A 9661-nucleotide genomic window follows, 5' to 3' on the forward strand; every position below is an offset into this window, starting at 1 on the left:
ACGAGACTCAAATAGTCGTTTGATGTCATTTAATGTAACATAAGATCACATTCAACTAATGATGATGCGTGAGAGCAGTACTGCAGTTCACGCCTGACTGAGGAGAGGTAGAATTACACAGCTCACTACTCCAGATGTACTCTAAATTTTCCAAACAGCTTCAGGTGATGTAGATCGCAAAGTATGAGGGAATTATAATGCAAAAATACAAAATAAGTAAATACAGAAGCACTCTCATTGTGGAATAAGTGGAACTGGAGCTGCCGCTCCGCTGAAGCAAAACTTGCGTGTCTTGTGTCTTTAAAGGAAACACCTCGGCATTACATCTTTAATGCAGTTATATTTAATGCATTATGTAAGGAATAATTGATGACGGACCGTTGAATTGTTGAAAAATAATGCACACCAGGGTGGTAATGCGGTCACCACGCGGATCCATGGTAACTGTGGTATAAGTGTAAATTATTCTGCTTATACCATGGTTACCACACCTTAAGACATCGTTCAGGGTTTTATCTCAAGACATTTTCTGGTTTTCGTCCCTAAAATGCTCTTATGATAAGAACTACTTTCTTCTGCCACGGATTCAGCTTCTTGCTCTGATACAGCTAAAGCCTTCGTTGCTAATTCAAAAACGTAATTTTAGAACTAGCAATGAAGGATGCGCTGCTTTTCTGTGTGTGTGTGTGTGTGTGTGTGTGTGTGTGTGTGTGTGTGTGTGTGTGTGTGTGTGAGAGAAAGTGAAACGCGGTGCTTTCACTACAGCTATGTGAGGCCTACATTGAAACATTAAAAGTTATTTAGGATAATAGAAACTGTTGTACTGATCAAGTCGCGGGGGTGCGGCTCTATTTGTTGGTCGTGACTCGAGTCTCAATGTGTGTGCGTATATGTGTGTGTGTGTGAGGGTGTGTAAGTGCGGGAGAGATGAGGGAGAGCGAGGACTCTTTTTAACCGAAATTGAAATAAATGTAGTATATTTGACGTTCTTAACCGATTTACTTTAACCAATGTCTTTGTTTCAATTTGTAATTTTGTTGTGGTAGCCTGTAGGGCTCTTTGAAATAACTGAAATAATTTGGCAAAGTGATATGGAACCGTTATGCGGTCAAGACCTGGAACTACTTTATAGCCGTGCATTTAATTGAAAAATAATTGCACACCTTAGAACGTCCATGAACTAATCAGAATCAAGCATTCAACAGACCCGTGGTATAAAGCTTTATTAAAGTTCAAATAATAATGAAGCAGATCATGTAAATAACTACAAACTCCGAAACTGGCATTTCTCTGTGCGGTCAGCGCCTCTTCTATGAGTTGTGCGAATGTCCTGATCTAAGGGGGAGAGATTGAAACTGCACCCGGCTGATGCACACTCTGTCGCGGGGACGCTCGGCCCTTGAGCGCGCACGCTTAATGCAGCTAGATTATAACGTGATGGCTCGCGACTTATTGAATCTATAATATATGTGTCACTGTGCATTTCTTATCATGAAGAAAATTGGCAATTCGCAGCTTTATTAATAAGAGAGAGTTTGTTTTATTGTGAGTTAAAGATGGATTGAAGTGAACAGAAAGGTGAGAGAGGGTAGTCTTCACCCCATTATACACTGCAACAAAATACATTTTTGATTTGTTTTTGTTTTGGCTTGTTTTCCAATATAAATATCTAAATATCTGACATTTTCTTTAGCAGCTATACAGCAGAAGAAAAAATTGTTATCTGAGAATGTTTTAACAAAGATTTTAAAATATCTAAAAATCCTTTAAAAAAAAGATGCATTCTCCTGAGAAGCAGCATATAAGATATTTAGACTTGCTTTTAGAGAATATATCTTGAATATAAGTATATTTTGTCTTTACTGCACTCGCAGAAGTATAACCATGTGAAAAAATACACTTATATTTGTCTCTTAAAGCAAGTCTAAATATCTTATATGTTGCTTTTCAAGTAAATGTATCTTGCTTTAAGGATTTTTAGACAATTTTAAATAAAAAACAAGACAAAAACATTTGATAACAATAGGATTTTTGCAGTGAATTTCTTTGCTGAATTAAACTTAATAAAAAAGTATTTTTTTCACTTTAATTCAGTGAATGTCATTTAAAGGTATTTTTAAAAGATGATTTTGTACTCTTTATTGTTAGTATGCACATTTAATACAACCATTTAAGTCAAGGTACAAGCTGAATAGTCGGTTAAGAGCTAATGATTAATCGTTGCAATAATCGCCGAATAGTTGAATAATCGTTCTAATAATCGTTTGATTAATCGATTATCAAAAGAATCGTTAGTTGCAGCCCTATTGTAAACGCAGGTGCTTCGAGCTATGCAAGCTCAATTTTGTGCATGTTGCAGTCTCAACGTTGCCACAAGGGACGCTATAGCAGACATGAGTGTGATTTGTCCTCTTCTATGGTGAGTTTTCTCTTTCAAGTCAACTACTGTAATGGCAGACAACAGTTTGAAGACAGCATTGCTGAGCATGTAAGTTAAAGTCAATATATTTATTGCAACATACCTGAATAAAAACACATCCAATTTAATGGCACAGACTTTTGAAGGTAACTGTATCACCCCCTTGAGTACTGAGGTTTGTTACCACCACAGTAACTCAAGAATGCACGTAAAGCATGTTTAACGGACTGCCCATTGGCAATGCATTGGCCAAGTGCTCAGGTTTGTGTACGCATACTCATTTATTACAACAGTTTGTTTATCATTATTATAACAGAACATTTTCAATGTTTTAACATATTTTAATTTACATAAATGAATAACAACTAAGAGCTGTCTGCAACTGCTTGTGCATGTTGAGCGGAAGGAGAAATAGATCCAATCATATGCAACTACTTGTTTATATAGTTAATTTTTTATCAAACATATACTTATGAAACACACTTATAAAACATTAGTTTTCATGGTAAATAAGTAATGTGTATAAATAAAAAAACTAAAATCACTAGTTTATTAAAAACTTTTAGGAATGATAATCAGTAATTTAGCATCAAAATATTTTGCAATAAAAAATAAGACTTAAAATGCAGTGCAGGGTTCTTGAAACAGTAACTCGTTTTATTGAACATACATGAACTGGCTGAAAAGAAGCGATTCTCTTACATTTGAATGGGCATTCACACATTGATTAAATCGCTGGAAGTCATCAAGCATCTATGCTACGGCATTCATACTCAACTTCTGTATCCAACTATATCAGCTCTCATTGAAACTGTATTATTTCCAGTTGCTTTGTTGCTGCTAGTCGCTGTACATGTGAAAGAGAGGACAGTTAAGGAGAAAAAATTTGATTAAAGGCTGTGTGTGCAATACAATGTGTCTTTAAAAAACAGCAATGTAGCGGTTTGTCACGGCTACTTGTTGAAAAAAGCTGCTCATTACTGGGAAAGCTACACTGTTGTATACACTACTTATTATTTATGTTATTTTTTGGGTGAACTATCCCTTTAAGTTTAGTATTGCTACTTTTAGTTTTAGTTAATTACTCCCCATCATTGGCCATCACATAGTACTTAGATGCCTGCTTACGAAAAAGCTCCCAGGCATGCCTCAATTTATGAGACCCTCATTCATGAACGTTCCCTCTCAAAACCATTCCAACAGCATTTACGGCAGTTCAGGTGGAGGGCACATCCCTGATCACATTCGCTGGAAAGTTGATCACCGAATAGAGGGGTTTAGTTGCTCTGCACGCATTGTAAGCTATCAGACAATGCTGTTATAACAATTAAACTGGGTTATTACAGGTTGAGTGCTCTGGGCCTACAGTGATTGAGAAGAAGAGTGTGTTAACTTCACAGGGACTCCAGAGAGAGGTGAACACTTCATCATGTCCAATCATGGTGTAAATGAGCTGCTCTCTCTCGCTCTTTCGATTTTTCATACTCTCATTCAGGTTCTAGAAATCGCTATATCTTTTAGAAGATAGACAGGCTTAATCATTTTCTTTCAACCCCATATGGCAAAAAATATATTCTGCTCTGTATTTTACATTTATTGTGTGTGTATATATATATATATATATATATATATATATATATATATATATATATATATATATAAAATGCTAACATGGTTATATTCATATATACAGTATATTGTGTATATAGTATTTGTTTCACAGCATTTATTAATCATCATTAATTTACCAAAATACTGTTGTTCATTGTTTGTTACTGTTAGTTCATTAATGAATGTTAACATGTTACAACTTTATATGTAGAAATCAATATTAAGCAAGATTAAAGAGATAGTTAAAGTAGATAGTTTCTGTTAAAGCATAATTTTCTGTAAAGTTGGAGAAATCTCCACTTTCACATTCTTCTTCTTTAGTTTTGGTGATTCACATTCTTCATGCATATTGCCATTTACTGGGAAGGGAGGACAATTTATGATAACAAATTACTTAAATATTGATCTGTTTCTGACCCACACCTATCATATCTCTTCAGAAGACATGGATTTACTGGAGTCGTATGGATTACTTTTATGCTGCCTTTATGTGATTTTTGGAGCTTCAAAGTTCTGGACACCTTTCACTTGCATTGTATTGACCTACAGAGCTAAAATATTCTTCTAAAAATCTTTGTTTGTGTTCAGCAGAAGAAAGAAAGTCATACACATCTGGGATGGCACAAAAGTGAGTAAACTATCCCTTTAATAAATACTGTAAAAGTGTTATTCTTTGTTAGTTAACTATTGCTTTAACCAATGTTAACCAATACAATCTTATTGTAAAGGGTTACCATCAAAATATATTATAATATATATCCAAAATATATTTTAAAAATACACTTCATCAAGAATAGAAAAATGTTTTTACTGTTTGTTTTTTTTTTTTCGGTATATTGTTTGTTCCAAAATAAAGCTATTTAAATTTTTTAAACAAACATAAAAAATGTGGAAAGCTTAGCTGGTTCTAATTCACATACATTTACATGTGTATCTAAAATGGATTTTGAGAATGCAAATGTATTTTCTTAAAAAGCATCCAAAAAATACTTAATAATATAATAATATAATTTGAAGGTTCCAACAAAATAAATTTTGAATTTGGAAAATTTCTTTCTTTCAACCGTGCTATTTACAACTATTTCCATCTACTTCTATTGTTTGTTGAAGAAGTTCTTAAATAACGCTACAGTATCTCTGTCAGAAGATAAATAGACCTTCTCATTTTCTTTCAATGTACTGTCTTCTTAGTCCAAAGACTGATATGCTAATCTGCAATATAATCTCTCTTGAACCAGGAGAAATGGATCCATTTCCAATTAGACATTCTGACGCTGTCACCTGAAGAAAATACTGTACTTTGAAGACCGTTTGTTGTGTAGATTATCAGCTCAGATTTAAATAATATTTCACGTAACAATAGCAAAGAGCCAGGAAATTACCGCAAATTGGGGAGATATTCTCAAATGTAAATTGACTGTCAAAAGCGAGGAAAGATGAAAATACTTTTTCCTCTGAGTCCACGCCGTTTACTTTCTTTCTGCCTTTGTATTCCAATCACAGTCTTTCACCTGGAGTTTTTACTATCTTCAACATCATTTACAGGCCAAGCTGTTGTACGTTTCATCCGCGAGAAGACAGAAACTTAAAAGAAAGCTCAAGAAAAGACACATTCCTCAAGTCTTGTTTTTTTACACACTCAACTCAGTATGCAGAGGTTTGTTGCCATAGAAACAATGAGCTGATCTCAAGATGTGGAGACCTGGTTTTGTGCGGAAGACTTCTTTCGCTTTTAATGATGTATTAACAAACAAACAGAAATTGCAGCGTTCTTAGTCCTTTGACCCAAGCTGACTTTCCCTTGTTAACGAAGCAGGATTGCTCACTCTTGACATGCCTTGCAAATCGCATTAATTGCAATCTGTAACCATTTGCTCCACCACGTCTTCTTCTTTTGGTTAATTAACTGCTTGAACAGCTCGAGATCAACATTAGGCCTAAGAGCGCCAACTGAAGTCATTTACAATCAGCATGCATCCTTCTCAAACTTTTAATTAGTTAGTCTCCTTTCCCCTAATACATAACTTGGGCTTAACTGTGCATAATTTTATCCTAAACCTGAGCTATTAGCTATGAGTATGATCCAAAAGACTTTGCACAAATTATCCATTTAAGGTTCTGTTGTCATCGTCTTTTCTGGCAAGATCCATACGGCCCCAGCAGGTAAGCCTTTATCGACTTCTATGTAATTAGTCTCCCAGAATTCAAACAGCGCCAACTCTAAAGTCCACAAAAGTGCGGTTCTTAATCAGAACAAAATGATCCTGGGAGGGTTTATCTACAGAGCGTTGTTAAAGTTCTGCAGGGGATTCTCTACACTATTAAATGCCAATCTCCATTTAAATGTACATTTACTTTTGAGCCAGATCTCATTAAAAAAAGAGATACCTACTAAGTAGGGATGTACCAGGTTGGTCGACTAATCAAGTAGTCGTCCAACAACTGACCAGTTGATTAGTGGGGTCGACTCAAAACATAAATATTTTTAGTGGTAATGATTTTATTGGGAGAAGCATTTTTCAAATTAATTAAGTGCCGCAACTTCTTGGAGAAATTTTTTTGCATGATGATAACTTGCTGTGCTTAACAGTGAATAACACTCAGCAAGGTAAAACCCTCTGCAAGAAGTTTAGTCTCTTTAATGCATTAAGTTTAGTCCTTTTATGTGCTGCTTTTACAGCAATCAAAGAGCCAAATCAACAATAGATTTCAAGACGATCACTGTCAAACAATAAATCCTTTGCTGTTAGCAATTCTCCCGTATTTGTGAGGTGCTGTGGAGAGATTAAAGTCTTTTGCTGATGCTGTCTGACACTGCTTGAATAAATAGTTGCAGTAAAAAAGGTTTAAACTGCTTGATGTAATGAACTAGATATACAGTATACCCGCAATATTATCTTGCAGTTCTGTGCTTTTGAATGACGGCGAGGATCGCACATGAAGTGCGATATTCTGTGTTCAGGGTGCGCAAGTGGTTTCGCGCCCCTCTGTATCGGAGCCTTTCTTATTTCTTACTTTTTGTACTTTGATAGTTTTGTGCAATATGATGTTAGAATCATTTAGCCTATTTATTTGTTGAATATCCGTTTGTTACTATGTTGAATTGCTGTGCTAAGCGTCCATACCTCTTTAGTTTTTACTGTTGCAGATCAACGTTGCGAACAGTGTTGGGTACTGTAAGTTACTCAAAAAAGTAAATTACTTTTACAAATTACTAATTACTTCTCTGAAATTGTAATCAGATTACGGACTTTATTGATGACTTCATTGAAAAAGTAATTATATTATGAATTACTTTTAAGTTAATTTCTACTTTTGTTTTGCGCCCAACGAATTCAAAATGTCAATTTCCACTTTGTTCATTGTCACAAGTCATACACTCAGCACCTACTTAAAAGTAATTAACTTAATTGTAATATGTTACACTACTTTTTGTACAAGATGAAGTAGTTATATTACAGTAATTAATTACTTTGTAATTAGATTACACCCAACAAAATGTGCAGTCATAAGCATCCATGTATCAGATATTTTACAACAAATATGCTTTGAATGTGGCTCATCAGGATTTAGTCGGAACTATCCATTTTATAACACTGTTTGACCGTTTCAAGTCTTTTTCACTAAAGTATTACATAATGCGAAGCTGTTTTTGTACTGATGCCAGAGATTTCATTCATTTGTTATGAATAATCTTAGATAATCTTAGAATAATTCAGTACCTTGCATTTGTAATGTTTTTAATTCTCTGTATAATCCAAAAATAGCCATTTCCATATGGTTCTTAAATATATAAAACATTTAATTAAATTTCCAGCAAAAATAACCACATTATGGTATATACTGTTACCGTGATATAAAAATACTCATACTGTGATATATAACCTTGGTCATACCGCCCACCCCTAGTATCAAAGAATCATACAGTATAACAAAGCTAAATCAAAGAGTACTACACTTGACCACTTCTTACATCATTTTGTGCTTCTTTAATCCTTTGTGCTCACTGTGTGGTCAATGTCAACTGTAGCAGTGCAGATAATTTCCATAACAACCCTAAATTCAGCACAGAAGTGCATTATACTGAACATAATGCTATTCCACCATCACCATTCCCCGGAGGATTACATAAAAGGCGTTTGTCTTTTTGTGACTGTGTTATATTTGAAACTCCCAAAAAAATCTAACTTAGACAGGGTGTCTAAAACACAATGGAATCTAAGTCATCCAAGCTCAAAAGTAGCTTATCTATTGATTTAATAAATGAAACTACGACTCCTGTAAAAAACCTCTGATCACACCGAGTGGATCCGATTCAATGACAAAGGCCTTCAACGTGTCATTTAAATATAAATGCACTGGGATAATAATGTGCATGAGAATGGTCCGAATGAGGATTCGGTGTGGAAGATTACATTTGGAAGCTGGGGATGTATTTCTCAAAAGCAAGAGCCAAAAGGTCTCATAGCTAATTGCTATGGAAATACCTTCCTACAATATGAATGAGTCCAAGGCTGTGGATACTTAATCAGCAGACCGGCTATTCCCCCATGGTGCCTTAAAGACACCAGTGCAGGAGAATTCACTGAAGCTCGACTCTCAAAATCTGGCAGGCTGTCAGTGCTGAGGAGCAGACTGTTAATATTTGGAGCTGGTGGACATTATGCATTTGCAGTTTAAAAGAGACTGAAACACTCTTGAGAAATTGGGTTGTCTGCACCTTGGGTAAAAACGTGTAGAGCAAATGCCCTGAAAGATTGCTGCGAGTCAAAGTAGGATAACCTTTAATGCGCATTATCAATTGCATTAAAATGAGATGGTTGACTGAAGGCCTGAAAAGGCAGTGACCTTTCAGGTAGACAAACGCAATCCTTTCTCAAAGTCTTGTCATCAAGGATGAAGATGTGACATCTTTACCAAAGGGCAAGAGGTAGTACTGCCTAATTTCTTAAAAAAGCACTCAAAACATAACACATTTTTTCTAAGCGACCTACTTACACATGCTATCTAATTACAGTAGCTCACCTGACTTTCACAGGTGCACTGTAAAAAAATGTTTACCTTAAAGTCAACATAAAATCAAAATTGTCCCTATTTACTTACTTATATGTTCCTGGTCTTATTGTGCATGATTTATAAGGTTGTCCTTGTAATCATTTATCAAAATGTAATAACTTACGCCACCACTGAAACAACTTTCCTTTTCAGCTGACATCATAAATAACTCCTCCCCTCCAACCATCTGTCATATAGAAAAGAACCAATCAATTTGCTATGAATAAAACAACATGGACATACGGGAACTTAAAATGTTGCTCCTGAATGTTCCGGTACCCTGACATCAACCCCATTCTGCTGAGTTACTGACAAGCGGGATCTCCTATCAGACATATTTGCATCAATTCACTCAAAAAAATGGCTCTTTGGCTGAACATGATTCAATCGTGGACAGTGACTGAATGAACGAATGTTATATTTATATAGCGCTTTTCTGACACTACACTTAAAGCGCTTTACATACTGAACAGGGAACTCTCCTCATCCACCACCAGAGTGGTTCCATGTGTTTGAACCTAACAAAATTAGACGCATCAATGTAACTCAAATAAATCTTTTTTTATTGATGAGCAC

This window comes from Myxocyprinus asiaticus, chromosome 35 (genome assembly GCF_019703515.2).
Source record: "Myxocyprinus asiaticus isolate MX2 ecotype Aquarium Trade chromosome 35, UBuf_Myxa_2, whole genome shotgun sequence".
Classification (NCBI taxonomy): domain Eukaryota; kingdom Metazoa; phylum Chordata; class Actinopteri; order Cypriniformes; family Catostomidae; genus Myxocyprinus; species Myxocyprinus asiaticus.